Raw genomic sequence first — 27,626 nt, forward strand, 5'->3', positions numbered from 1 at the left:
GACCACAGGCCGAAGCTGTCTGTTCTGCAGACCTGTGATGCTAACCTGACTATGTCTCCCTCCACTCCTCAGCACTTGTGGCCTCTGGGGGCGAGTGGGGCAGGAGTGGTGGGGTGGTGGAGCCCTCCAGGTAAGACAGGTGAGACCCAGGCCAGGCCTGCTTGGGCACTTCTCAGAGGCTTTGCTGACTCCCCTCATTAGGGAAGCAGGAGGGCGCTGAGATGTGAGTGCTTCGCTGCCACCTCCGTGAAGCGGCTCATTTGAGACTTGCAAGGGAGGTTTAACAGGCTAAGCCAGCTGGCACTTGACCCCTGACTTCACCATAACCATCTCATCTGCTGAAACAGACGGTGTTGTCAGAACACACCAGGGCCCATGCCTGCAAGTTCACAATTGTCCGGTCTTATCCAAGCCCCTCTTCCTGGGGCTCCAGGCATTTGTAACTCTGGGGGGTTCCCGACAGGACCTGGGTGCACGGATCCCCCCACCCAGGCTGTCTAACTGAACCCCAAATCACAGCAGGAGACTAAAAACCTCCAAGGTCAAAAGAATACAGGGAGGCGTGGACCATGAAAAGGAGACATGCAGGCTCAAACAGCCCTCGCTTGAGGGTGCATTACCATCCTCCCAGCCCTGCCAGCCACCCCACCAAATGGACCAGGTAAGAATTAGGTTGTGATACTGAGTGGGGGTGGAAGGGGAGATTCTCGCTGCCTGCTTGCTTCCTGGCGCTCTCAGCTCTCTCCTCCCCCCTCCTCCCTCTCCCCAGGTCCTGGCTGCATCTCCTATCAGAAGGCCACCTGCAAGCGGAGCCCCCGGAGGGCGGGCGGTGCCTTCCCCTCCTGCCCTCCCGCCCCAGCAGGGCTTCCGGCCCCTTTGGGTCTTTTTGCGGTCTGGGCTTGCTGTTCCTCTCTACAGTAGTCAGGAAGCCCTTACCCCAAAAAGTATCTGCGGGAGGCCTTGTCTACAGAGGGCACGCCCCAGGGTGGTGGGTCGCATACCAAACCCACGGACGTAGAGTGGAGCCATCAACCTGGCCGTCCTATAGAGCTGCTGCGTGACCTTAGGGCAAGTGCTGAGCCTCTCTGTGCGTCAGTGCTCCACCACTGGACCGTCAGTCAATTGACCTTCAGTTGATTACCGGTGCGGGAAGTCTGCGGGAGATTCCACGAGGTAAGAAAAAACAGGAGTGGCTCAGTTAATGTGGTGGAGGTTGTATGATGACTTGGCCCCGGCCTTCCGTCCTGTCTGGAGACCACCTCCTTCTGAGCTTCTTTTGGGGAATTACCTCTCCTATGCTGTGGGCACTCCTGGTAGGACTGTCACTTGAGGCGTCTCACATTTCCCTGTCCACTGTCCCAAGACAGGTCTGGGAATTGAAATCCCGTGGGGAGGGATATGAGATTGGGAACGAAACATTGACGGGGATTGAGTGGCAGCTCTGCTGATGGGCAGACTGTGAGCTCCTGCTGCTGGAGTCCCCTGAATTGCCTGGTGCCTGCCGTTCCCCAGCCTGGACCCTCAACTGCCCCCGTTCATTTTATGAACCCCTCCCAAATCCCTCCAATAAAATGCTTTATTGCTTTAGTTAAGCAGTCAATAGAGTTGCTTGCCTCAAGATCCAGAGACCCCTAGAGACAGGAGGTGGGATTGCTTACCCTGGAGAGAAGATGGGACAGGCCCTGGGGGAGCTGAATGACCATCCTGGGAGGGGGTGAGGGGGGGCCTCCCTTGGTGTCAGCCCCCAGGACACAGGGGACAGAACAGAAGACAGATATCACATACACAGCTTGGCTTAGGGTCCCAGGAAACATTCCCGGAAGGTGAAAACAATGTTGGGATGCAGGACAGAGGAGGACCTATGTAATACAGAGAAATGTGACATATGGATAAATAGGGTCCTTGGGACTTCCCTGGGGGTCCAGTGGCTGGCACTCTGAGCTCCCAATGCAGGGGGCCCAGGTTCCATCACTGGTGGGGGAACTGGATCCCACATGCTGCAACTAAAGATCCCGAGTGCTACCATTAAGGCCTGGTGCAGACAAATAAATAATTTAGAAAAATGATAAATAGGGTCCTCATTTTCTAACTGGGGGACAGGATGGGTGGCTGTGGATTGCTGTTCCTCCTACTGGCTGCAGGTTTCTGGGGACGGCTTCTGTGGCTGCAATGAGCACCAGCCTCGGTCTCATGCGCCATCACTCAGAGAGGTCCCTAGCACCTCGGCACTCTCCATCCGGGAAAGGCTCCCTCCCCTGTCCCTCTGTACCTGAAATCCTCCCATCGGGACCCTGGCTGGCTGCTGTGCCCAGGCAGTTCACAGTGAGGGGCACTATCAGGCCTCCCCAGGCCCATAACCCTTAGTGGCCACAGCAGAACCACAGCCTACAAGAAAAAAAAGCAGCTGGAAGTTTCTCTCCCCAGGCAGAAGCCACTAGAGGCAAGTCTGAGCAGGCCCCTGAGCTGGTGTGTGACCCACACTGAGTTCAGAGGTGCAGAAGGAACCTGAATGAGGCTGGGTGTTCCCTGGCTGGGGGAAGGCACTTAAGGAAGGAAGGTTGGGTCCCAGAGCAATTAACTGTAGGTGTTAACCACACCACACCTACAGTTTGGTCAACCACCCAAACACAGTCAGACATCAGTAGGAAATGACAGGATGGTGACAAAGCCTGCAGGGCTAACTAGTATCTGTGATTGCCAGAGCTCCTGCCCCCGCTGCCACCCTGATCTCCCAACCCCGCCCAGCTGCAAAGGAGGTCATGCCCTGCCAACTGCCCGCGGGCACGCAGGTGGGGAATGCGTATGCAGCTCAAGGGTGGCATCGTGTGGTCATTTGAGGTAGTGCACCCCACAGCCTCCCAAGAGTTCCATCCATGGACCACTCCACCAGCCCCAGTCCGACTCTGTTCTAGGAGGACAAGGCTTATAGACCTTGCCCACAGAATTGGAGTTGTTTGAGAGGCTGTCCTGAGGGGCTCAGAGCCTGTGAGGGGTGGTGGAGAGGAAAAAAAGAGATGGAGGGTGAGGGGTGGGAGAAGGTTGCTGGGGAGAAGAAGCCCCTCAGGGAGGGTGTCTGCCCCCCAGGCCGCTCTCCCGGGTCTAGGCCATCTTTCAGAGTGAGTTTCTGGGTCCACATCACAGGCGTTGGACTGTCCTTGGCCCTTCACTTGAGCCCCTCCGGCTGCAACTCAGAGCCCTGCACCCTAGGGAAGCTGCTCCCAGGGAAGAGAGTGGAACCCAGGGAGAGGGAGAATTCAGAGAAGACTCCTGTTTCTTGTGTGAATGAAATCTCAACTTCAGAATGGATCGGATCTGGATTGAGCTGTGTCACCTCCTTCACCCTCCCTGTGGGTACCTGTGGCCTCATCAGTGACACTGCAACGATGCCCACCTTGCAGGGGCATGGAGAGGAGTCAGTGTTGGTAGAACGAGTGGTCAAAACCATGGAGAGGAAGGTCCCTGACTCTGAGTCTAGGGGTGTCAGCTCTGGAGAGTATCTGCCCGGCTGCCTGAGCATTGCTGTCTTTCTGCTTTTGTGTGTTTGTGTTCATTTGGCAGCGAGCTGTTTGACTGAAACCAGCCACGGGTTCATGCCCCCGACCTAACGCACCCCAACAGACAGGAGGCGTGCTAAGGGCCCGAGGGCTGTGGCCAGCACTGAAGCAAGTCCACAGGCCCCAGGAGCTGGGAGGGAATGGGGGCAATGGGAGGGGCACAGCTGCCAGAGCGGGAGGGGCCAAGGCTGAGTCTTAGGGAGAGGGAGGAGGGGGAGGGGAGACGGTACAGAAGGGGCAAAAGAAAAGTCAAGAAAGGAAGGGAAGAAAGGAGGAGAGTTCATGGCAACATGGGAAGTCTCTCCAGGTGACCAGGGTCCCCCTCTTTGGGGGCTGACACTGATGGAGTGTCCCTGCCCCCGTCCTTCTCTGGGCCTCGGCTTCTGCCTCCAAAAAACCAGAGGAAGTTGGATTCCTTCTCTCAGCTGCCATTGTTCCCCTCCAGGGCCCACCAGCTCTCCTGGAGCTGGGGAGCCATGAGGGCGCTGGAGGAACTTGTGGGCACACCAGCCAAGGGGTAGGGGGTGGAGGGGGGTGGGACTGAGATAGAACATCAAACTCTGGGAGGAAAGAGTCAGAGAAATTACCAGCAATGAAACCTATAGGCTTCCCCAAAGTACAGTTTGAATAGAAATGTCAGCTGAACCTGGGGTTATTACACCCTGTAATCCTAATGACATCTAATCCTATATACCAACTTGATAATATCATGAGCATGTATGGCAATACCTCTGCGTGTTAATCCTGCCTTCCTCCTGGGATGAGCTTTCTCCTCCCAGCAGCGTCTGCCCAGCTGCCTTTGTTCTCCCCAGAGGCGGCCTCATCCCTGCTGAGCCTGGGGAGGGACAGTGGGAGGACCAAAGCACTCCCAGAAGACAGCTGTTGTTTCACCAGGAGGGGAGTGGACAGTTGTCGTCTGGTTTGTGCCTAATCTGGCTGGAACATGAGTCCCTGAGAGTTGCTGAGCCCCCACCTTCAGCCTCTCTGTTCCAGACTCTCTTTTCCCCACCCTTCCTCTGTATCCTTTTCTTCTCTTATTCTTCCTTCCCATTTCCCTCCCTTCTTTTTTTCCTGGCATCTATGGCATGTTTTGCCAAGGACACCCTCAGACACGGTTCTGTCCTTCGAGAGCCCCCAGGGCCAACCCATCTCCTCCTGCTGTGTCCCCCAGCTGTGGGGTCTGGGGTGGGGAGAAGGAGCAGACCGTTGCTTGAGGCGGGAGAAGCATGGTTAGTGGTCTGCGGACAGGGGGCTTTCGGGATAGGGGACAGAACATCTGGGCCAGTGTACCCCTTATGATGGACCCTGGGTTTGGCTTATCTGCAGGGCAGCCTATGACGGTCCCCAGGGTGTAAAGCTGCCTTTGCTGTCAGAGCAGGAAATCTCCTGGGCTCTTTTAATTTTTTTTTTTTTTTTTGGTCACACAGCATGTGGGATCTTAGTTCCCTGACCAGGGATCAAACCCCTACCTGCTGCATTGAAAGCTTAGAGTCCTAACCACTGGACCACCAGGTCCCTGGGATCCTTTTAAGGAAGTGGGATTTTTAAGGTCAAAGTTGCAGAGTTATTCACACAATCCAGGAATCCCATCCCAAGCCCCACACCCCTGTGCTCAGCCTTCTAGAACCATGATTCCAGAAGCCTGGTCTCCCTGAACTAGCAGCTTCAGCGCCACCTGGGATCTTAACAGGAATGCAGATTCTCAGGTCCCATGACAAAAATGTGCTGAGATGGTTTGCATCACCTTGGGAGAGAGAAAAGTGCCCGTCCCCTCCCTAATTCCACATTTAATGACAGTCAAGTTGGGAGTTTGAAATCAGCTGTGATGGGAATATTTACACCATGGGAACTGGCAAGCACTGCAAATCAGTGCCTATTATCCCTTCAGAGAGCAGCTTCCAGCACACCACTGGGCCCCATCCAGACCTACTGAATCAGAAACTCCAGAGGTAGGGCCCAGCAGTCTAGGTTTGAATAAGCTTTCTAGGTGACTCTGATACACATCCAAGTTTAAGCTGACCCATCAGTGGGTCAGCTCTGGTGGAATCGTGAATCTTGAGACTGGGATAGAAAAGGAAGATATTGGGACTTACCGTGGGGTCCGGTGGCTAAGACTCTGCACTCCAAAAGGAGGGGGCCTGGGTTTGATCCCTGGTCTGGGAACTAGATCCCACATGCTGCAACTAAAGAGTTTGAATGCTGCAACAAAGATCAAAGATCTCATCAAGTGCTGCAACTAAGACTCAGAGCAAACAAACAAATAAATAAAAATATTAAAAAAGAAATAAAAGAAGAAAGAAAAGGGAGATGTTGGGGGTGGCCAAGGAGTAGCATTCCCAAAGTAGGAAACTTTGGGAAAGGTAAAGAAAGGAGAGAGTAAACCAGACCTTGAGCCTTCCCTGCTGGCAGAAGGGCAGCAGGCTTTTAGCAGGAAGCCCTCCTGTGCAGTTGGGTGCAGCCTGCCTGGAGCAGTCTGCCCCCTCCGGGTATCTGGATGAGGGAACCCCGCATGAGATCAGGAGGGCCCAGAATAACTGGTTGGAAAAGTGCCCCTCTTGATATTTCCACAACAACAAAAGCAAATTTACGAGCATTTTGTTAGAGATACAAGGAAAGGAAGTCTTGGAAAATTTTTTTTCAGATACAAGATAAAAATGAAAAATCACAGTACCATACTCATTACTGCTCGTGGCAATGGATGCAAAATGCCATGGGAATTTTCTTTGTCCAACTTCTAAATATTTCAAACATATAGAAAAATATAAGGGGGTAATACAACAAAATCTTTGCACCTACTCCCAGAAATAGCAAAGTTGAACATTTTTCCACAGCCATATCAGATCAGTAAAAAAAAAAAATTTTGTTTGGCAAAAGGTTTGGCAAAGTTCCCTTTGCACCGCTTTTCCTCCCTCTAAAAAATAGCAACTGTCCTGAGACCGATGGATTTTCTTTTCATATATGTGTTCATACTTTACTACATATGAAGTACTCATATATCACACCTTGCAATACTTTGAGTGCTTCTTAATTTATATAAGTGGTGTCATACTGAATGTATCATTCTGGAACCTGCTTTTTTTTTTGTTTAACCTAACATTACATTTCCAAGATCTACTCTTGTTGACGGGTGGAGACCTAGTTCATTCATTTTGATTGATGAATAACATTACACCATACAAATAGACCACAATTCATCAACTCACCTACTGATAGATATTTAGGTTGCTTCCAATTTTTCACTACCACAAAGGATTCTGCGGTGAACATCCTTGAACTTGTTTCTCTAGGGCGCATCCCTAGAAGTGGTGCTGCCACTCTAGGGAGGGTGCCTTCCCAGTGACACTCACGTTGCTCAACTGCTCACTAGCTTGGCTGAACTGGCTGACGCTTCCACAGGTATGGATATGGTGTATCCTAGAAGACTCTTCATTCAGTATGCTCTTGGATTGTGTTCTTTTCTGAACAAAAAACCCATTCTAAGAGTTTTCTCTAGTTCATTCCTGACCTTTCTTCTCCTAACTTTACTCTCCTGTGAAGTCTTAAATTCTTCAGTCATCAATTCTCCTACCAGTAGAGTTTTCCAGGATCTGAACCTAGTGGCCCACAAGGCGTGACCAGTATGTGTGTTATAAGGTGGAGTGGTGTGTGTGTGTATGGCTGTGTTTGCAGCTTTGTACCAAAGCCAGCAAGAAGGACTGGAAAGGGCAAGACTTCCCACATCTTTTCAATAATCCATCAAAACTGAGGGGTGGGGGGTACCCGCTATGGTGGAGAATCCTCTCTTCCTCCATCCCTCCCTCTTACTTGGCATGGGTAGGGGGGAGAATCATCCCAGAATGTCACCCTACTACACATCTGCCCAGCTCTCCTTGTTTAGTTTCAAAGTTGTGTCCGACTCTTTGCAACCCCATGGACCATAGCCCACCAGGCTCCTCTGTCCATAGGATTTCCCAGGCAAGAATACTGAAGTCAGTTGCCACTTCCTCCTTCAGGGGGTCTTCCCCACCCAGGGATCGAACTCGCATTTCCTGCTTGGCAGGCAGATTCTTTACCACAAGAACCACCTGGGAGCTCCCAGCTCTCCTACCCCCACCCAACGCCAAATACTTCTTTAAGCCACACAAACCCACCAGAGAGGAGAAGAAGTGTGCTTTTCTGGGGAGGGGCAGCTCCATTTGGGGGAAAGGGTTGACTTTTTGACCCTGAGCCTAAGAGTTCTATATTCATGCCAAGGGCTGCCTCTTGCATCTGGGCCTGTGGGATTGGAAGAGCTGCCAAAATCCTAGGCTGGGCAGTGACAGTGGGCAGCCTAGATCTTGGTCACTGACCCTGGGGCCATTCAGTTCCTTTCCTCCCAGGGCCTGAAGCAGGGAGTCTTCAAGGCCTCAGAAGTAGACTTGAGAAAGGGACACCACAAAATTGCCTGCCTCAAACTAAAGTCCTTTCAAGGGGCAAGAACCCAAAGTAAATTAAAAAATACAATTCACAGTAAGTGGGAATAGGGAGGGCATGGATTCAAGGGCTATTTCAGGATGAGACATTTCCTTCCCCAGCCCTTTAGGTGCAGCCACAGGAGTTGTTTGTTGTATGGGGAATTTGTCCTTTATCAAAAAGATGAAGCCTGAAACCCTTGGCTTCCTTGTTCCAGGGATTCTTTTTGGCCTTAAACAGCCCACTCTCCTGGGCAACAGGTGGCTTTCTTCATGCTGGAGGACAGGAGGCCTACCCCTATTGGCAAGGAATTCCCACTGGAGTCCTCACCTTTGAGCCCCGCCCACCAACCAATGAGGACTCACGGAGGTGGAGGTGACGTGACTACATCCTGTTTCCCAGCCCAGTGGAGGAGGATGGGACCAGCTCGGGAAAAGAGCCAATGTAAGTGACGGATGCCACGACCATGTTGGTAAAGAAGTGGAAGGCAGATGAGTCAGCAGCAAGTTTAAGCAATGAAACAATTGCACCATGGGGTGTTTCTTAAATTCTTGTCTACTTTTAGAAAGTATGCAATGCCATTTGGTTGAGCCTCTCAGTTCTGAAATAGCTACAGAAAATGTTAAAAATGTTGTGGGTGAAGATGTGCACACATCTACCTCTTCTAAAACAGTAGTTAACAATTGCACTGTGTGTCTCGCAGCAAATCTTTTAACCCAATTGTTCCTTAGTTTCTTCATCTGTAACAGATGAAAATTGTCTCTGGAAATTCCTTTCAGTCTAACATTCCATGATTTGATATTATGCTCATATTCTTAATACTCAGGCTGGGTCCACACAATGCCAAGGCCACTAGCCAATGCAGTTAGTGTGGACAAAATGTTCTCTCCCATCAATTCCTTGGCACCACGTAGATAAAACAACCAGTTAATTGACACAATTTTTCATTTCACAACAGGTTGGTCTGGCATCATCTTGACCAGTAATTCATCCACGCTGGTGTCCTGACACACTGCATATCTCGAGCAGTTATGAGGTGTGTCATAAGCAATTCGCTATTAATAATTAACTCTTGAGAAGGGAAATGCTACCCACTCCAGTATTCTGGTTTGGAGAATTCTATGGACTGTATGTCCATGGGATCACGACTGAGCAACTTTCATATTTCACATTCAGATTTTCAAACAACTGATGCACTTTTTAAACAATTAGAACAGATCCAACATATCCCCGTGATGACGCTCCTGTCACTCCCTTGTGTTCTGATATGCCTCCCTGTGTAAAAGAAGAAAGGGTGGAGTTACAGCTGCCAGCCAGGGATTGCGTGTAGCCCTGAGCTGATGGGGATGCCCATGGGAGGCTGTCACGTGTCATGCATGTGAATGTTGCCCATCACCTGCAACAGGGCATTTGACCTTGACTGATGGAGACCCTTGATACATAGTGAGACATCAAGTCACTGGAGACTCAGGCCCAGGAGCAATCTGATCCAGATGTGAACTGCTGCCAGCATCCTATGATTCAGCAGTAAGTCAATAAAGAAAGTGTTGAAGAAAGCACAAAATGAAGGGCCTCTCCATTATGTCAGTCTCTTATTCCAAAAAAGCGGGGTTTCATCATAATCTGTTCACAGTTGGGGGAGGGGAAGGGGTATGAAATAGTGATTATTGAGCATGTAGGTGCCAAGTACTGTGTCACACACTCATGGCAGGTTTGAATGCTACTTGCCATGTACTTTCCGTTCTCTGCTGTCCAGTGGGATGGTGCTTCCTCCCCCTTATGGTTTGGAATCTTCACATAAAATTCTGGCCAGTGAGTTGTGGGTAGAAGCAAAGTGTGTCAATTCAATGCCAGGGCATTTAATTGCTAGTTTTAGACCCTCCAGAGTGCCCTCTCCCTCTGCTATGGGGACTGGCAACAGTCCAGTGGCTGTTACATCTTCAGCGAGAGTCCTGGGGGACTATGGGGCAGGGCCCCCAGACAACTGTGATGCATGTGAATAAGGCATCACATGTGAGGATAAAGCAAAACTCGGTTGTCAGAAGTCACTAAGATGAGGGGGTCGCTCATTACTGCAGCACAACCTAATTTTGTGCTGGCTGGAGCAATGTTTTGTATAGCATAGTACCAGAGAGGGAAAATATGAGCTTTAGAGTCAAAAAGACCGAGGCTGGAATCTTAATTTACTGACCTTGAGCAAATTCATAACTTCTCTGAGTTTTGTCATCTATAAAATGGTAGTTATGATTCTTATCATGATTTTGCCATTAGGTTTGGAAACAGTATTTATCAAATACTGGCACGTAGTAGATGGTTGACTATAATTATTTTAATTTCATTTATTTCTCAAAATAAGCCTGTGAGTAAAGAGAGATCATGGGAATGTAAGAGAAAGGACAACTCATTATTGATGTTTCAAATGACTTTATATGCTATGGACAACATGGACCAGGGACCCCAAGGGTAAGTGGACGTGTGGAGTCATCTGTGCCTATCCCCTCCCGTCCCCCCCACCCCAAGCTCAGAGAGGCTCTAGAAAAGAGAGGAGGCCCCCAGGATGCCATTTACAATTCAGTCTTTCTATTGCCAGAGGAAAGATGAATTCCACTTACAGAAGTGATTATCGATACCATCAGCATATAAAGTAAGAATATGGCAGTGGAATGGGCTAGTATCCTTGTTAGTTTCACAGAAGCTTGTTATCTTTCCAGGCAAGGGCCAGCTGAGATCTATCCCAAAGGCCCAATGAGCTAAACACTTCTGTTAGATCAGCTTATTAGTAGTATCATGCCCACTTCAACTGGCTCACCCAGGATATGAAAAAGTTTGTGGAGAGTAGAGAGGAAGGGAGAGGAGACCATGCATGGGACAGGGGGAACTGGGGAGCCCTGTGCCTCCTCCTGATCCCCACTGTGCCTGGCCTGGTGGAGCAGCAGGGGCACAGCCCGGGAAGGAGGTGTGGGACCCATCCCTTCCTCCCCACCTCAGTCACTCTGGAAACCATCACATTCCAGGGCTAATGCTTGCTGCAACAAGCATGTTCAACCTCCAAGCCTTGTTTTCTCCACTGTCTGCTCCCAGACCTCTGTTTTCCTCTGAAACGTCACATCGTGGCCATGAACTTGGAATTACAAATATTCAGTGACCTGCCCCATAGAACTCCTTACTTCTGCCTCTCTCTGGGATAGAAGCTCCTTAGACACACTCACACACATGGAATGCAGACAGCCACACTCAGGGCCCAAGGAGAACTTGACCACCACTTCGACTACTTGGTCAGTAGTAAGTCAAGCAGAAAACACTGATTGAGGCTCCCACAGCCCTGGTTGAATGAAAACTAAAGAAAAGTCCAGTTCCCAACAAAGCACCACAGGCTGGGGCAGCTCTTTGTTGCAGTGAGTGGGCTTCTCATTGCAGTGGTTTCTCTGGTTGCATAGCACAGGCTCTAAAGTTTGGGTTCAGTAGCTGTGGCACCTGGACTTAGTTTCTCTGAGGCATGTGGGATCTTCCCGGATCAGGGATTGGATCCATGCCTCCTGCACTGGCAGGCAAATTCTTAACCACTGGACCACCAAGGAAGTCCTCTTGGTGAACTTTCAACTTCTCCCAGGCAGATCAAGGCCCCATGAAAATTCCCATGGCCAGTGGAGTGACTGATCCCCAGCAATCTTCTAAGTTCGGGTGGTTTAGCAGAAGCTTGTATTAGATGTACGTGGATCTGTGCTCAGGGGATTACAGCATGATGAGAATGGAAATAAGATTGTGGGATTGGGTCCTACTCCAGGGGATCTTCCTGACCCAGGGATTGAACCTGAGTCTCTTGCTTCTCCTGAATTGGCAGGCAGGCTCTTTACTGCTGTACTACCTGGGAAGCCCCAAGGTATGCACGGCTTCTTGCAAAGTCATTCCTTTCATTGGAAAAAATGTTCTAAAGATAGGACCAGAGAAACCACTTTTGTGCATGGAAAGATCATAGCCCTCTGGATCCCTAGATAGCTATGAGAACTCAAAAAAAAACAAAAAGGAATATTGATAGAAACTTAGACCAGATAAGGGGCTGTAGCTGCAGTCCCCACGTCAAGATGGTAAACGTAAAAACTTTAGCTGAGGTGAAAATTACATGTAAATGTTGGGTTTTATAGAGCTGCAAGGAGTCTGTAGTAACATGCTGCTTATATATATATATATATATATATTTATATATAAAGGTCTTTATTGAATTCTCAATGGGGCAGTGGTCTCTCAGGGGTGTGGTTTCCGGAGAGCAGTCTCCAGACCCCAGGTCTTGCAGAGAGGGGCGGATATCTGGGATTGACCTGACTGTGCCTCATGCTGTGGGGGCTACTATAGAAGGGACACAGAACTTTGAATCATCTATGTGGGATACTGAATGTACCCTTCAAAATTGTATGTTAAAGCCCTAGGCCCTAATGTGACTGTATATGGTGACAGGACCTTTCAGGAGATAATTAAAGTTAAATAAGGTCATAAGGGTGGAGCCCTAAGCCAACAGAGCGGGTGGAAGAGACATCAGGATGTGTGCACACAGAGAAAAGGTCACGCGAGGACGCAGCCAGAAGGCAGGCGCCTGCAGTTCTTGCCGAACATCTATCTTGCCAGCACCTTGATCTTAGCCTTCCATCCTCCAGAATTGTGAGAATATAAATTTCTGTATTTAAGCCACTCAGTCTGTGGTATTGTTTTGGCAGGTCTTGCCAATTGTTGCAATCTACAATGCAGACTGCTTGTTTTCTGTTGCCTGTTTATTGATCAATTTTGCAGAATAAGACACCTTTCCACAATTCTTCAGACCCTCTTAGTCCTGCTTGAGATTCTGAGTGGTTCCACTCATCCAAGTGTGAAGCCAGAGGGTAGAACCCTGTGGACTGAGTCAGAACCATGGCAGGGGACTACATTAAGGAGACTGAGATTAAACATGGGGAGAACTTGCTTGTTAACCCCTAGTTGTGGGATAGTGAGCAAATCCTCATCTCTTCTGTGCCTCAGTGTCCTCGTCTGTAAAACGGGTGCAAAAATACTATCCTCCCTCATAAGATTATGATGAGGATGAAACGAGATAACATAATGATTAGCACATGGCATGATGCTCAGCAAGGAATTCCTCTCAAAGCACAGGTAGCCTGGGTGCAGCCTGGGTGGGACACATGTCTGCTCACCCTGGCTCTGGTGGGCAGAGGAGCCCAGGGGAGGGGGCTCTGAGAGAGCATGGTCTTGGCTCTCCAGGAGACCAGCACTGTCCAGGAGGAAGTCATCTTACTAGGACAGCTGCTCTTGACATCAGCACCTGTCCCCAGCGGAAATTTCTCTCTCCTGACTGTTTCCAAATAGGATGAGACCGTCCTCCTCTGGAGAACCTTGTGCATCTTAATTAATAAGACAATGAAGAAAAGCCTTCACCAAAAACTGGGTTCCCAGCAAACACTCAATATGTGTTAATGATTTCTATCTACACGCAACCCACAGGCAGTTTCCACGCCACCCCTCCATGGAGCTGTGGCCTCAAGATTAAGGCATAATGTGGAACCTTTTGATCAGACCAGCATTGGGTAACTTTATTAACCAAGTTGGCTCAGCTTTTCTAAGGCCAAGAGCTCTGTTGGTGTCAAAGGTTTCTCCAGGCCTTTCCTAAACGTCCCTGAAAGGCTGAACTTCCCACGACCCCCACCAGGACACAGCAAAGCCCAACAGTGGTCCTTCCTGATGCTCTGGGCCTTGTCACCCTGCCTGCTGAGGGGCAACTCAGCTCTGTGACTTTACCGAACTCCTGTCCTCTCAACTCCCCACGCTCGTGTCCTCCCCCATGAGCAAAAGCTCTTGTGACCTGGGAGAGAGTCGAAACCAACACCAATCCTGGGCAGAGAGTTAGATTTGCAGGAGGATTGGGAGCTGCAGGAAACAGTTCAACTTACAGGTGGTCTGAACCCAGGGGAGTTCACCTCACTGAGTCAGACTCGATGAGCTGTGACAGTCTGGCCAGGGTGCTTTGTATCTGACTCCCAAGGGGCTCTCCCTAAAGTGACTGCCAGCTCCTCCAGCATTTTTCTATTTTTGCATCCCCTGGGATTGTGCTGAGCACACAGGGACGCTCAGATAGAAATCTTTTTCTGTCTTTGTGTCCCGTTTTCATTAAAAGGGCTTTAAAAGTCATGTTCTGGGATGGACTGCTTTGTACCTACGAGAGAGCCAACTTTGCAGAATCAGGCAACATTAGGGGTCAGCTTACAATCTCACTTTATCAGGACCTGGTTGCTAAGGGATCTTTCGATGGAGATTAGTGATCACAAACTCAGCAAAGAGCTGATTCTTGAGGAAGGGATTCAGGTGAGGAAAATTCTCCTGCTGATTCAGAAAAAGGCATCACAAGTTTTGAACATTCTGGAAACATCGCACTTTTGTATCATTTACTCTTTCTTTCCGCAAGGAAGCAGGGATGAGACAAAGAAACCACACAAGAAACTGAATCCTTCTTCTGAGAAGTTGTAAGAGGTCAGGAGGGGGTCCTTAATTAAAAATGAGAGATCAGGGCTGGAGAAAAGCTGTAGACCAGGACTCGAAAAATCTAACCTGATTTGGCAAATACCTAAGACAGAAGATTCAGAGTCAATGAATGCTACTCAAGCCTGAGGAAGACCAAGATTAAATTAAATAAAGGGGCTTGAGGCTTCAGGGCACAGCTCTCCCAAGACTGCTTGCCTGAGGTCCCAGCCACCTTCACTCTGCGGCTGCTCTCCTAAGGTGGAGATTGCTTCTGGGCTGGAAAGTAGGGACATAGACAGTCAGGAGACACCTGTTAACCAGCCAAACTCATGACCATCCCTAGTCAAATGGGAATAACACCGTCCGCCTCTCCTGTGCTCTGGCCTGTGGCAGAAAACAGTGTAGGGAGAGTGCCTGGTGAGTGCTATGCAACTATGAGGTGCTGTCACTAAAGATTCATTCATGTTACAGACTCACTTTCTGCTCAGAACGGTGCTAGGTGGTGGGAAGCCAGGGATAAAAGATGCATTCTGTCTTCAAGAGGTCCCTCATCTAGTGGATGAGCCAAAGAGTGAAAGTCGCTCAGTCATGTCTGACTCTTTGCAACCCCATGGACTATACAGTCCATGGAATTCTCTAGGCCAGAATACTGGAGTGGGTAGCCTTTCTCTTCTCCAGGGGATCTTCCCAACCCAGGGATCGAATCCAGGTCTCCCGAGTTGCAGGCAGTTTCTTTTACCAGGGTGTGAATCACGAGGTGTGAAGAGTGCTCTAACAGATGTATGTCCAGGGTGAGATGGGAGCACAAAAGAGGGACTCCCTCTTCATCCCAGAGAGGCGAGGAAGGCTTCCTGTAGGAGGTGACATCAATGAAGGATGAGTCGTGTTTAGCCAGATGAAGAAAGATGGGGAGGGTGTTTCAGACTGAGGGACCTGCATGTGCAAGGGCTTAGGGGCATGGGAGAGTTTACATGTTTGGAGCCAGGCTCGCAGCCAAGTGTGGGGCCAGGAGAATGAAGAATAGTGGACCAGGTATAGCCCAGAGCATGTGGAGGAGCAGGTAGAGACTGCTCTCCGGTTCCCTGGGGACTGGGCCCTTCAACACATCTTGCCAGCCTCAGTGGGTGACCCTCCCTCTCTGCTGACACTGCCTGTAACTAAGAAACTGCCAGACTTGTCCCTGGCCACAGCTTGCAAGGTGGGATCCCATGGAAACCTTCCATCTGCACCATGAACTAGAACATGGACCATATGGGACAGAAACAGACACAGCAAAACTTGCTCAGGGACACACAGGGGTGTAGAAATCTAGGATTCTCCTCTCCATTTTCTAACATAAATATGAGGCCACACGCTCACAGACACGCCCTAAAGATGCAAGGTCCTGCTCAGAATTTGCCAACAAAAAATAAGCCAGGTCCGACCATCTGCATCTCAGAACTATCCCTCCCTGACCTGTACCCACAACCTGCCCAGAGCCACCCAATGAGCCCTCAGCTGGTCAGCTCTCCCTGCATCCACCCCCTCAACCCCATAGCCCCCCTTCCTGGGATGGTTCTGCCCGATTATTTGCGACATGAACACTCAGGGCTTGGAAAGACTAAGCAGCAATTGTGCTGTGCTTTGCAACCTGCCCCTCACTCCTCAATAATTCTTTTTTTTCCTTTTCTGGAGAACACTTAGCAGGAAAAGCTAATTTATGAAGTCCCTAAAGATCTGAACTTTCCGCAGAATTGGCTGCAGCTTCTAGTGGGTTAGAGTCTAATTGGAGTGGAGCAGAAACCAGGATCTGCGCTGAGGAGGAGGAGAGAGGCATGAAGCCACAGCCCAGGAGTCACCCCTGGCTGGGGTCCTCAACCCGCCCTCCTGCCCAGCAGGGAGCAGGGGGAAAGCAGAATGGGGGAGAATGAGTCCGGAACGACAGAATGAGTCCAGAAACACAGAGGGGTCAGGGGATTCGTGTGACACTTATTATTGTTAACATCCTAGCCAAATCTGAAACTCCCCAAGAGCAGGAGGCACTGTCCACCCTTCTTCCTGTCCAGGTCACAAGACCAAATCCAGCTTAAGTCTACACTACCCCTCAGGTTGGGGCTTCCCAGGTGGTTCAGTGGTAAAAGAATCCACCTGCCCATGCAGGAGATGCAAGAGATGTGGGTTCGATCCCTGGGTCAGGAAGATTCCCTGGAGAAGGAAATGGCAACCCACTCCAGTATTCTTGCCTGGAAAATCCCATGCACAGAGGAGCCTGGTGGGCTACAGCCCATGGGGTCACAAAGAGTCAGACACATGAATGTGTTGAGCAGTTGAGCACACACAAACGCACCCCTCAGGTCTTGAGCCCACGACACTTCCCTCAGGTTCAACATTCCCATCACTCCCCTACAGGCTCTGTGGGAGGGCCAGTGTTCTGTAAGGGTAAATAGAAATTCAAAATAAGAAGCTTAACTCTCTCTGTTGAAAATAATAAAAGAGACTTTTCCACCTCACCTCACTCCCTTTTCTTAGAGCATTTACTGTAGAAAACTTGTAGTTGAAAGTGCTCTCTCAGTCTCTTTGAAATGTATGTAAATTTTTTCAAAAGCCAAATAAGCCTCTTGCCAGCTTTACTACCCAGGCATGTCTTTCTCAAGGACCTGGGAATCATTCATTTCTTTGAAATGGAATCATCCCGGAAGAAGTGCCTTGTCTCCTAGATTCTGTGAGAGAATAGGACCCTAACTTCGGCTTCCATTGCAAAACTAGCTCTTGTCATAAAGAGATGAGTTTATTTTTCTTTCAGGTAAAGGCAGTTAGCCAACACAGGTGGCCACTGCAATAAATGAATCTAGGATGAACTACGCGTGACCAATGGTGCTGCCAAGTTCTCTGACCCGATGGGTGGTGGCTGCTTGTCTAGAGAAAAGACAAGTGATTTCTTTCCATCTTTGCCCTCTCCGAGCGGATCACCTCACATTCTGGTTTAATGCTAATTCAATAGTAAAGTTGTTTTTCTTTGCTACCTCCAGAGAGAGGTTTGCCAGTTTGGGAGGAGAGTTTGTTTCAAACTCTGGTTGCCTAGAAATTCCCATGCTCTCCTAAAGGGAGTTCATGGCAGTGCTCTGCCCAGGCTTTTCCCGAGGAGGTAGGGCGCAGAGCAGAGAGGGGAGAAGCACGCAGGCTCTGCCAAGGTCACAACCAGCATGGATTCGAGAGCCTGGACGTCACCTGGAAGAGGCAGGCTCCGTTCCACCCTGGACTGGCCCCCGTGTTTCCCAGCCCCCAGCCTGCCCTCCTCACAGGGCTCCTGGCCCCGGGTTCACCTTGCTCTTTCATGCACTGAGTGTTAAACTTCTTTTGTTTTCCCCGTCAGCATAGTAATCCTATTCCGCAGCTCTTTTCCGCTTTGCATACAAAGCCGGTGTATAATAGATTGCACGGATTCCATTGCTGCCTGTCTGCCAAGTCCCCTTTGTCCCATAGTCAACCTCATTCATCTGGACCCCATTCATGACAATTTTTTTATATCACTTTTCTAGGTAAAGACTAAAGTGCACTTTGCTTTCTCCGTGAAGAAAGAATTTGTCAAGTAAATTTGTCAAGGAATTTGCTGGAAAGCATTTAATTGATTTGAGAGCAGGAATTCTTTCTGATCATTTAAAGACATCTTTGCATACTGATTGTTGGATGCTGATTCTTCTCCCTGTCCTCCCTCCCCAGAGCAAGCTGAGAAGCTAGCAAAGGAGAGATCCCTTTCACCTGGTCTCTGCCCTGGTCAGGTTGGGATTGCTCAGCTGCCTCCCCAGGACATTTGTTTCCAGTCTTCGGAGTCCAGGTCTCAACACTGGCTACACTTTTAACACCTGGGGAGTTTTAAAAGTATATATGCTGGGGCTTCCCTAGCTGCTCAGTGGTAAAGAATCTGCCTGCCAATTCAGGAGACATGGGTTTGATCCCTGATCCAGAAGGATCCCACGGGTTGCGGAGCAACTAAGCCTGTGCACTGCAACGACTGAGCCTGTGCTCTAGAGCCTCAGAGCCATAACTATTGAGCCCATGAGCTGCAACTACTGAAGCCCACACACCCTAGAGCCTGTGGTCAAAAACAAGAGAAGCCACCGCAATGAGAAGCCAGCACACCACAACTAGAGGGTAGTCCCCACTCGCCGCAACTGGAGAAAAGCCTGCACATCAACAAAGACCCAGCATAGCCAGAGTGAATAAATAATTTTTTAAAAAAGAGTATATGCTGATATGTGTATCCCACCCCAGCATCTCTGCCTTCACTGATCTGTGGTGGAGCCAGGGCAGTATCTGTCTTAGAAGATCCTGGGTGATTCTGAGGTGAATGAAGAGGAGCTCTGTAACTTGGGTCAGATTCCTCCCTCCCTGTGACAGCTGAGAGGCAGCTCCGCCCGGGTCCCTCCTCCCCTACCCTGGCTGCTCAACTAAGCACCTGAGGAGCTTTTTAAAAGTACAGATACCTGGCACTGAGCCTAGCGATTCTGATTTTATTAGGCTGGAGTGGAGACTTGGCACCAAGAGCCTCTGGTGTGCACCCACGATGAGAACCACCCAGACAGGGGAGAGAGCCCTGACTTCTGAGACTGACCAGCACTAGAATCAGGGCTCTGCTGGACAACTTTGAGCAAATTAACTTCTCTGAGCCTCAACCTTCTCATTCCCAACCCTGGAATTGTTACCCACGCTAAAGGGTTGACCGTAGCCTACACGCATAGGGTCTTCCTCCACCCTCCTGGTACAGCAGGGGTTAAAGGGGTTAAATAACGCTCCCTTGTGCAAATTTACTATCAGTAATTAACCACACTACCAATAAAAATTCAAGTTTTATTGATAAAAGGGTGCTGCTTTAGGGATGAGAAAAAGAGGATGCCAGGGTCTGCCCATCCTCCCAGTCTTTAGTAAGTGTCAGCAGCTTCTTATCTCATAAAACACTGTTCAGGGCGCTGGCACTTCTGAATCAAATTTTAGTTCATTAAAATCTCCCTGGAACTTCCAAGGGGAACTCTCTGCATATGTTTAAAGCTCTACACGCTAGATGTTATTGTAAAGAAGTGAATGCTTTTCTGTTAGAAATAATCACATTTGTATCATAATATATGATCACTGCAGTGATTGAGCTCAGGAAGCAAGCCTCAGACTTGAAATCAGATCAGATGGATTCTCGATCGTTGTGTATGCCTTCGGCCAATGCCCTTCACCTCTCTTGGCCTCCATTGGCTCACCTAAATTTTAGGTGGAGATTCTAAAAATTGGGGTTGAAAATAGTGCTGCTGCTACAAACAGCATTTGATTCTGCAGCTCATCTCTGATGCCGATATCTACAGGCAGAAGATGTGGTCTCAAAGTACCACAGAGAGTCACTGCGAAGCTTTAAAAGAACCTCCTTTCCCGAAAGGCACCCTTCCATCCAACTTTGTAAACCTGCTGTTGGTACCACACTCTGCCAGATGTAGAGAAGGATGAAGATAAAATAGCTGTGGATTCCGCCTGCCAGTCCTCAAATAGATTGTGGTTGGGAGGTTCAGATAAATGATGCATGTAACTGACTCTAATGCACAGTAGAAAAGATGTCCAGCTGGAGGTCAGGGCAGGCTTGCTAGAGAAGGTAGTATTTTAACTGTGCCTTGAGGAGAAGAATTTAGGTAATGGGGCAGGAAATAGCAAGGATGCTGAGGAACCCAGGATGTGAATGGAGAGTGTGTGAGTGGAGGGGGCAGGAAGAGAATCCCCGAGAAAAAGAGGCGAAAGGTGAGCAGGCAGTTCCTGGGGGTCTTGGATTTCTGTAGGGTGTTCCTAGAGGTGAAATTGCCAGTCAAAAGGAATGTGTATTTTAAAGTCTTAGGTATACATTGCTCAAGTGGCCTATGGAAAGGGTACTCCGATGTTCACTTCTAAGACAGCGAGATGCCAGAAATTTTGATCTAAACATGGGGGATGAGGAGGGGCAGGGGCTGTGAGTTGGGGTGCAGGCTGTCAAGTCAGTTTAATCAATATTTATGGGTCATTGGGCTGGTTGTGGGGGTGCAGAGATAAATATACACATCACTGCTCTTGGGGAGCTCGGTCTGGCAGGACAGACAGATTACAGTCCAATAGTGTGGGCAACCCCGGGGCTCCCTTGAAAGCTACAAGCAGGCTTTTGTGTGGAAGGGTGTCCTTTCTGGGATCTTCCTCTTTGAGGCACCTCGCTCACCTCCGCAGAGTTACATACATGGTTCCACCTGTTCTCATCAGGTTACCTGCTCTCCAAGGTCCCACCTGCAGTCCACTTTCTACCGAGGTCCTTACCCCAGCCACCACTCTTCAGCCTTGGGGGAATTTCCAAGATGCTTGGTGGCATCTGCCCAGCTCCTTGCAGGTGGCTCCCTTCTCTGGGCCACAGGTAGGACAGCCACCATTGGGGGTCTCAGCTGGGGAGTCTTTGCAGTAGGCATCCAAGGCCTTAAAATATACATACTTGTTGACCCAGCTTTTCTAAATGAGCCTAAGGAACTAAGCATGAATATTTGATTTATTTACAAGATTAGGCATGAGAACATTGTTCGTGAGAAAAAAAAAAAACAGTGAAAACAATCTAAATTTTCAACCATAGGAAATTGTTTAAACAATTTATGGCACAGTTGCACATTGCCAGCATTATAAATTACATGGTAGAAGCATATTTAATAATATGAAAAGAAAGTTGAAGACAATTGAAAATATCACATTGCAAAATGGTATTACTTTATGATTCTATTTATGATAGAAAAAAGTATACACACACACACACACACACACACACACACACACACACACACACCTATTAGAGAGGGAAATAACAACCCTCTCCAGTATTCTTGCCTGGGAATCCTATGGACAGAGGAGCCTGGTGGGCTACAGTCCATGGGGTCAAAAAGAGTCAGACACAAAAGAGCAACTGAGCACACACACATACGCATCTATAGAGACACAAAGAAAAGAGGAGAGCTATGCATAAAAAATGTAAAACATTAGTGATTTCAGGATAGTGAATTATAAGAAATTTAAAGCATCTTCTCTGGATGTTGTCTACAAGAATGTTCAGTACTTATGTAATAAGAATAAAAGATACTCTGTTTCTTTCTTTTTATTTATTTATTTGGCCACATTGCCCATGAAGAATCTTAGTGCCCTGACCAGGGATTGAACCTGTACCCCCTGCAATGGAAGCATGGAGTCTTAACCATTTGCCTACCAGGGAAGCCCCAAAGATACTCTGTTTCTTAAAGTGACATCTTCTCAGACACAGGGTGATGGGCAGTGTCTCTCATCTGAGATATACCCAGGCAAGAGCTGGGTACTAGGGGCTGGGTGCTGGGGAACCACACTTCTTGGGAGCTGGCCTAGGCCGAGAGGATCCTCCAGACCTCTGGGTGCCCCAGGACTCAGCCATGAAGGGTGCCACACAGCAACCTCTGCTTATGCAATGTGTTGCAGGAAAAATGCTCTTGGAAGTCTGGCCTCAGCCCTGGGCAAACAAATCTGCCCACTCCTTGGCCTCATTACAGGACATAATGGGACAAACCAGGACTCATGCCTGGTGGTTGCATAAAAGAAGGATAGATGGATGGAGCTTCTGGTCGTTGCGTTCCACTCCACTGAGCAGGCATATTCGAACTTCCCCTCCCTGACTGCTCAGCCCATACAAGCCAGAAGCCTTCTTCAGGAAGACTTCCAGACTAACCCCACCATGCAGTGTACCCTGAATGTCCCCTTCTCTAATTAATAACTAACATTTGTAGAGTGGCTACCAGGTGCTTTACTTGTAACAATCTGAATATCCTGATGATAACAGTGTGAGAAGGTACTATAAGGATCTCACTACCAATGAGGAAATAGAGGCAGAGAGAAACTCATTCCCTAAAGTTGTGTCCTACTCTTGTGACCCTATGGACTGTAGCCTGCCAGGCTCCTCTGTCCATGGAATTCTCTAAGCAGGAATAATGGGGTGGGTTGCCATTCCTTTCTCCAGGGAATCTTCCCAACCCAAGGGTCGAACCCAGGTCTCTTGCATTGCAGGCCAATTCTTTACCCTCTGAGGCACCAGGGAAGCCCCTTCCCTAGTGTCACAGTCTTCTAGATCACAAGTCCAGGATTCAGACTCAGATGGTGTGACCCCAGAGCCAGCCCTCAGAGATACCACACCTCTCTGGCAGGTGTCACATGATGTCACAGTCATGTTTCCATGGTGATTTTTGAGTTGTTCCCAGATTTTTCCTGGAAGACTGGAATTCCTCCAGGGTCACTGAGAAGGTGCTGGATACCCTGTTACTATTCTAACTGCAAGAGAAGTAGGGGTAGCCTATGGACCTAGCTTCCAGCTGCTGCCACCATATCTACAGGTGACTGTACAAGTTGTCTGATTAAACACCTTTAGGGACAAAACTGGGCTAGTGACTTGGGAAGCCTCGGAATGCATCAGATCTCGGTTTTCTGTAGGATTGAAGGCTTCTTGCTGCTTCTCCACAGCATCTTCCCGAATGCCTGTTCAGCCACGGGTACCTGGGGAGGGTCCAACTCTACACAGGATCATGGCCCGTGTCCTTCCACTCCAGTGGGGAAGAGAGATTAGGACAGAGAAAGAGCATGCAGCCCAGAGGCTGAGCCTCGTGGAGTCAGTCTCTTGGCTGTCATCTCTTTCTTCAGAGATTCCAGGCTGGATTCCAGCCTGGAATGTAAGAAGCCATTACCAAGTCTGGGCAAATCAGCGCAACCATATTAACAAGTTATCTCCACATGGTGGAATTAGAGATGACTTTTTGTCATAGCTTTGCTTCTTTGCATTTTCTAATTTTCTGAAATGAACATGATTACTTGGGCAATTAAATTATTAAAGGGAGCAAAAGTCACTGTCCTTGTTCTGTTCTTCGCAGAACTCTTTCCCCAGCCGTCTGCAGACAGCTATCTCAAGGCGCCCTCTACTACATATGGCTTCCTCAAAGCCCCTTCTGTCCTTCACATCAACAAATTCCCATCACCGCCCTCTTCTTCCATACCCTCCACTGCACACTAATCTACTCAAAACCTTGCAAATGACATAGTGTTTCACAGGCCTGAGGCTGCTGGTCCCCCAAACCCTGGTTTCATGAGAAGTCATCTTTCCTGTCTTTGAAGATGATGCCTAGAACCATGTCTCCACCTGGAATTCAGCCTCAATTAACTGCTGGACATCTGCAACCAGAGATTCTAAACAACCACAGTAGCGACACACCTTAGCCCCACTCTTATCGCTGCCCTCCACATGCAGACACCTCCTCAGTTTCTGTTTCTGCCAGCGACACCATCATTAAGCTCTAGGTAGGAAAGTTTATGGAACTCTGACAGATGCTTAATTTCTTCCCAGAAAAAAATTCAGTTAACAAGGCTGCTGTTCTTTTATTCAAAATGTCTCTTGGGTCTTTCCTTCTGTTTCCTCATTCATGCTCCTGGACTATGGCTGAGGTCCGGGACTAAATCTGACTCATTTTTAAAAACATCTTTTATTTTATTATTTATTTTTGGCTGTGCTGGGTCTTCGTTGCTGCATGGGCTTTTCTCTAGTTGTGGCGAGTAAGGGCTACTCTCTAGTCGGTGGCTTCTTTTGTTGTGGAGTGGAGGCTTCAGTAGTCGCGAGTGCTGGATTCTAGAGAACAGGCTCAATAGCTGTGATATTCTGGCTTAGCTGCTTTGCAGCATGTGGAATCTTCCTGGATCAGGGATTGAACCCGTGTCCCCTGCACTGGCAGACAGATTCTTGACCACTGCACCACCAGGGAAACCCAAATCTTACTTATTCTTGCATCTCCAGTATCTAGCAGAGTCCTCAGCACACAATATACTCTCAATGTACGCTTTCCTGGTTGAATGAATGAATAAATGGGTATAAAATAAATCTTTTATAACTTATCTCTTTCAGTTTTTCCCTACAATCTTTCTTATATTGCTCTGCAGTTGAATCTCCCCAAATGGTGACTTGACCATGTGAATCCCCTCTGGTGCCTTCAATGGTTCCCATTATCTGCAGGGCCCTTCAAAATCCAGCCCCGCTAGAGACACAGACATAGAGAACAAACGTATGAATACCAAGGGGGGAGGTGTGGGCGTGAGACGAATTGGGAGATTGGGATTGACATATATACACTATCAATGCTATGTATAAAATAGATAACTAGTGAGAACTGACTGTATACAGCACAGGGAACTCTACTCAATGTTCTGTGGTGACTTAAATAAGAAGGAAATCCAAAAAAGAGGGGATTTATGTACACATATAGCTGATTCACCTTGCTGTACAGCAGAAACTAAAACAACATTGTAAAGCAGCTATACTCCAATAAAAATTAATTTTAAAGAATCCAGCCCCTCTTTCCTTTTCTTTATAAAGAATTTGTTATCTTGCGCCCTGGGCTTTCCTCCAGCTGTGATCCTGTGGAAGCCAGTGGACCTCGGGTGGGCTGTCTGTCCATCCCGGGCACTGCTGGGCAGCCTGGCTCCTTGGCCCTGCTCTGCTTTGTCAAACTGGAGTCTTCAGCTCAGCTGTCAGAGATGTGTGATCATGAAGTCTCTGTGGTATGTAGTCAGGGTTTATTCCAGGAATGTTTACTGAGGGCCCACTATGTGCCAGACACTGCTAAAAGCATTTGCTCAAAGCTTCATTTAACCGTTTCTAGAGTCCTTACTATGTTTCAGACCCTAGGCTAGAACTGGGCAGACCCAGTCTTGACTCTCATGGAACTTACATTCTCATGACAAAGATAAAATCATTGATGAATTAATAATTAACTGATTGTAGTTTTTGATTCATGCTATATAGAAAGAAACACGGTGCTCTGACAGATGGTAACAGGGAGGACATCAGTTATTAGAAGAAGTAACTCAGACCATTCATGCATCTGATAGGCATTTATGGAGCCCTTACTATGCATCAGGAGCTGTGCCAGGTGCAGGCAACAGTGAGGTGAATAAGATACAGTCTTTGCCCTTAGGGAGCTCACCCCTGAGAAGCCACATACATACCAGGAGAACCAATCCAGTCCACCCACCCATCCATTCCCACCTTCACACAAATATTTAACTTAGAGAAAAATAGCTCATTATTTGACCGAATTATCCTGTTGCTTTTTTAGTCCAATCTATAAGCTTGTAGAGGTCCTCCTCACTGTGGGTTGAAAGGCACATTTCACACAAGAGAAGGTGCCTGGGATTGCCTAAGATCAGAATAGAGATCTAATCTTTGTCTGCCTTTTTCCTCCTTCAACAGGGCACCAGTAGTGACTCTGCAAAGCATAGAGCTCTGTGAGGACACCTTCAGACCCCAATGCACCCACGTGAGCCTACAGCTTGTGACTGATCTCAGTGCAAAACCACAGGGGACATGGCAGCTAGGAACTGTGGTCTCTAATGATGCCACTTGCTGGGCCCGTCCCTTGACCACGCTGAATCACAGGCTCTCATCCATAACAGGGAAATAAGACCCATTTTATCTCTTTCTGTGGGTTACTGTCAATCAAGAGACCATGAAAGTGCTTTGAAAAAGAAAAAGCAATATTCAAATTCAAAGGGTTAGAATTACCTTTTTTATTTTAACTGTGAGGGTTTTCAATGTTCAAACAAAAAGGATTTTTAAGTTTTACTATTTAATAATGAAGTCAAGTGTATCAGAAGTTTCATAAAACGCCATAGTTGAGTATGCTGTTTAATCACTAAGTCATGTCCTACTCTTTGTGACCCCATAGACTGTAACCCACCGGGCCCCTCTGTCCATAGGCTTTCCCAGGCAAGAATACTGGTGTGGGTTACCATTTCCTTCTCCAGGGGATCTTCCCAACCATGGGGATTGAATCTGGGTCTTCTGCTTGGCAGGCAGATTCTTTACCACTGAGCCACCTGGGAAGTATAGCAAGCACTGTTCACTGTATACACAAGATCCATTTCTCTTCTGAGCTCACAGAACCCCAATTCTTTCAGAAAAGAACAAAGCTTCCTTTCATCTGCCTTGATCTCCCCCAGACCCAGGGGCAGACCTATGATTTGTCTAATCAGTCATAGCAATCACCTTCCATTGGCGAGTGATGGGTTTAAGGATATTTCCCAGTTCCAGTCAATGAGAAATAAGGAAAACTGTGACTTCTCTTTTCCAACTTGAAATACAATCTCAAGAGAAGAAAATCGGGGGGCTTCCCTGGTGGTTCAGTGGTTAAGACTCTGAGCTTCCACTGCAGGGGGACACAGATTCGATCCCTGGTCTGGGAACCAAGATCCCATATGCCACATGGCTTGGTAAAAAAAAGAAGAGAGATAAAATCTTTTGCCTCTGCCCTGCCGTTTGTGAAGACCTGGTGCCTGGAGGAGTAGCTTCCGTCTTGCAACCGTGAAGCAAGAGCACAAGGGCACAATTCAAAAACAGAGAATCAGAAGAAACAACGTTCTTGATGATGTCTCCAAGCTACTGCAACCTCCCTCCTCCAGTTATAAGAGACAATGAAATGCCCTTAATGCTTGAGTCAGTGTTACTTGCTGCCAACTGCATATGTAAATCAGTATAATCTCTGAGGAATGTAGCTTGACAATGTATTTCTATTTTGAATGCACGTACCCTTGGATTCAACAATTCTATTTATCAAGAAATCTCCCACAAATAAACTCACACTGTGCTCAAATAAGTACTTTTGAGTCTATTAATTAACAACATTATGTATCTAACAGTATGGTTAGATTGATTATGATGCATCTGTAAAATGAAACATACGCTTACTCTAAAAAGATTGGCACAACTCTGTGTATTGGTAAGAAATTGTATTCTAGATATATTAGGTGAAAGAAGTGAGATTAATAATGGTTGAATTTGGGCAATGGTACATGACATTTGTAATGCCATTTTTCCGTATAAGTGTATTGTGGAGATTTAAATTTTTCCAAAATTAAAAAAAGAAAAAATGTAGAGGCAAGGGGCAAGAACATTAGTGTGAATAATATGACATTATTTAAATGCTTTTAAGTATATATATTTTAAATTAATTAATTTATTTTTTGCTGTGATGGGTCTTCATTGCAATGTGCAAGCTTCTCACTGTGGTAGCTTCTCTTGTTATGGAGCATGGGCTCCAGGTGCCCAGGGCCTCAGTAGTTGCAACACACAGGCTC

General features: G+C 48.0%; 1 long non-coding RNA gene across 1 annotated transcript; it reads left to right on the top strand.

The window, feature by feature from the left end:
- Positions 1 to 878: 878 nt before the first annotated feature.
- On the top strand, positions 879 to 27,142 carry LOC145522542 (uncharacterized). The gene is made up of 3 exons (XR_014066025.1): positions 879 to 1,173; positions 8,203 to 8,429; positions 25,744 to 27,142. It is a non-coding gene; the product is annotated as an uncharacterized LOC145522542 (long non-coding RNA).
- The last annotated feature ends 484 nt before the right edge of the window (positions 27,143 to 27,626 follow it).

The sequence above is a fragment of the Giraffa tippelskirchi genome, chromosome 10, assembly GCF_054371585.1.
Source record: "Giraffa tippelskirchi isolate mGirTip1 chromosome 10, T2T-mGirTip1v1.2.pri, whole genome shotgun sequence".
NCBI lineage: Eukaryota > Metazoa > Chordata > Mammalia > Artiodactyla > Giraffidae > Giraffa > Giraffa tippelskirchi.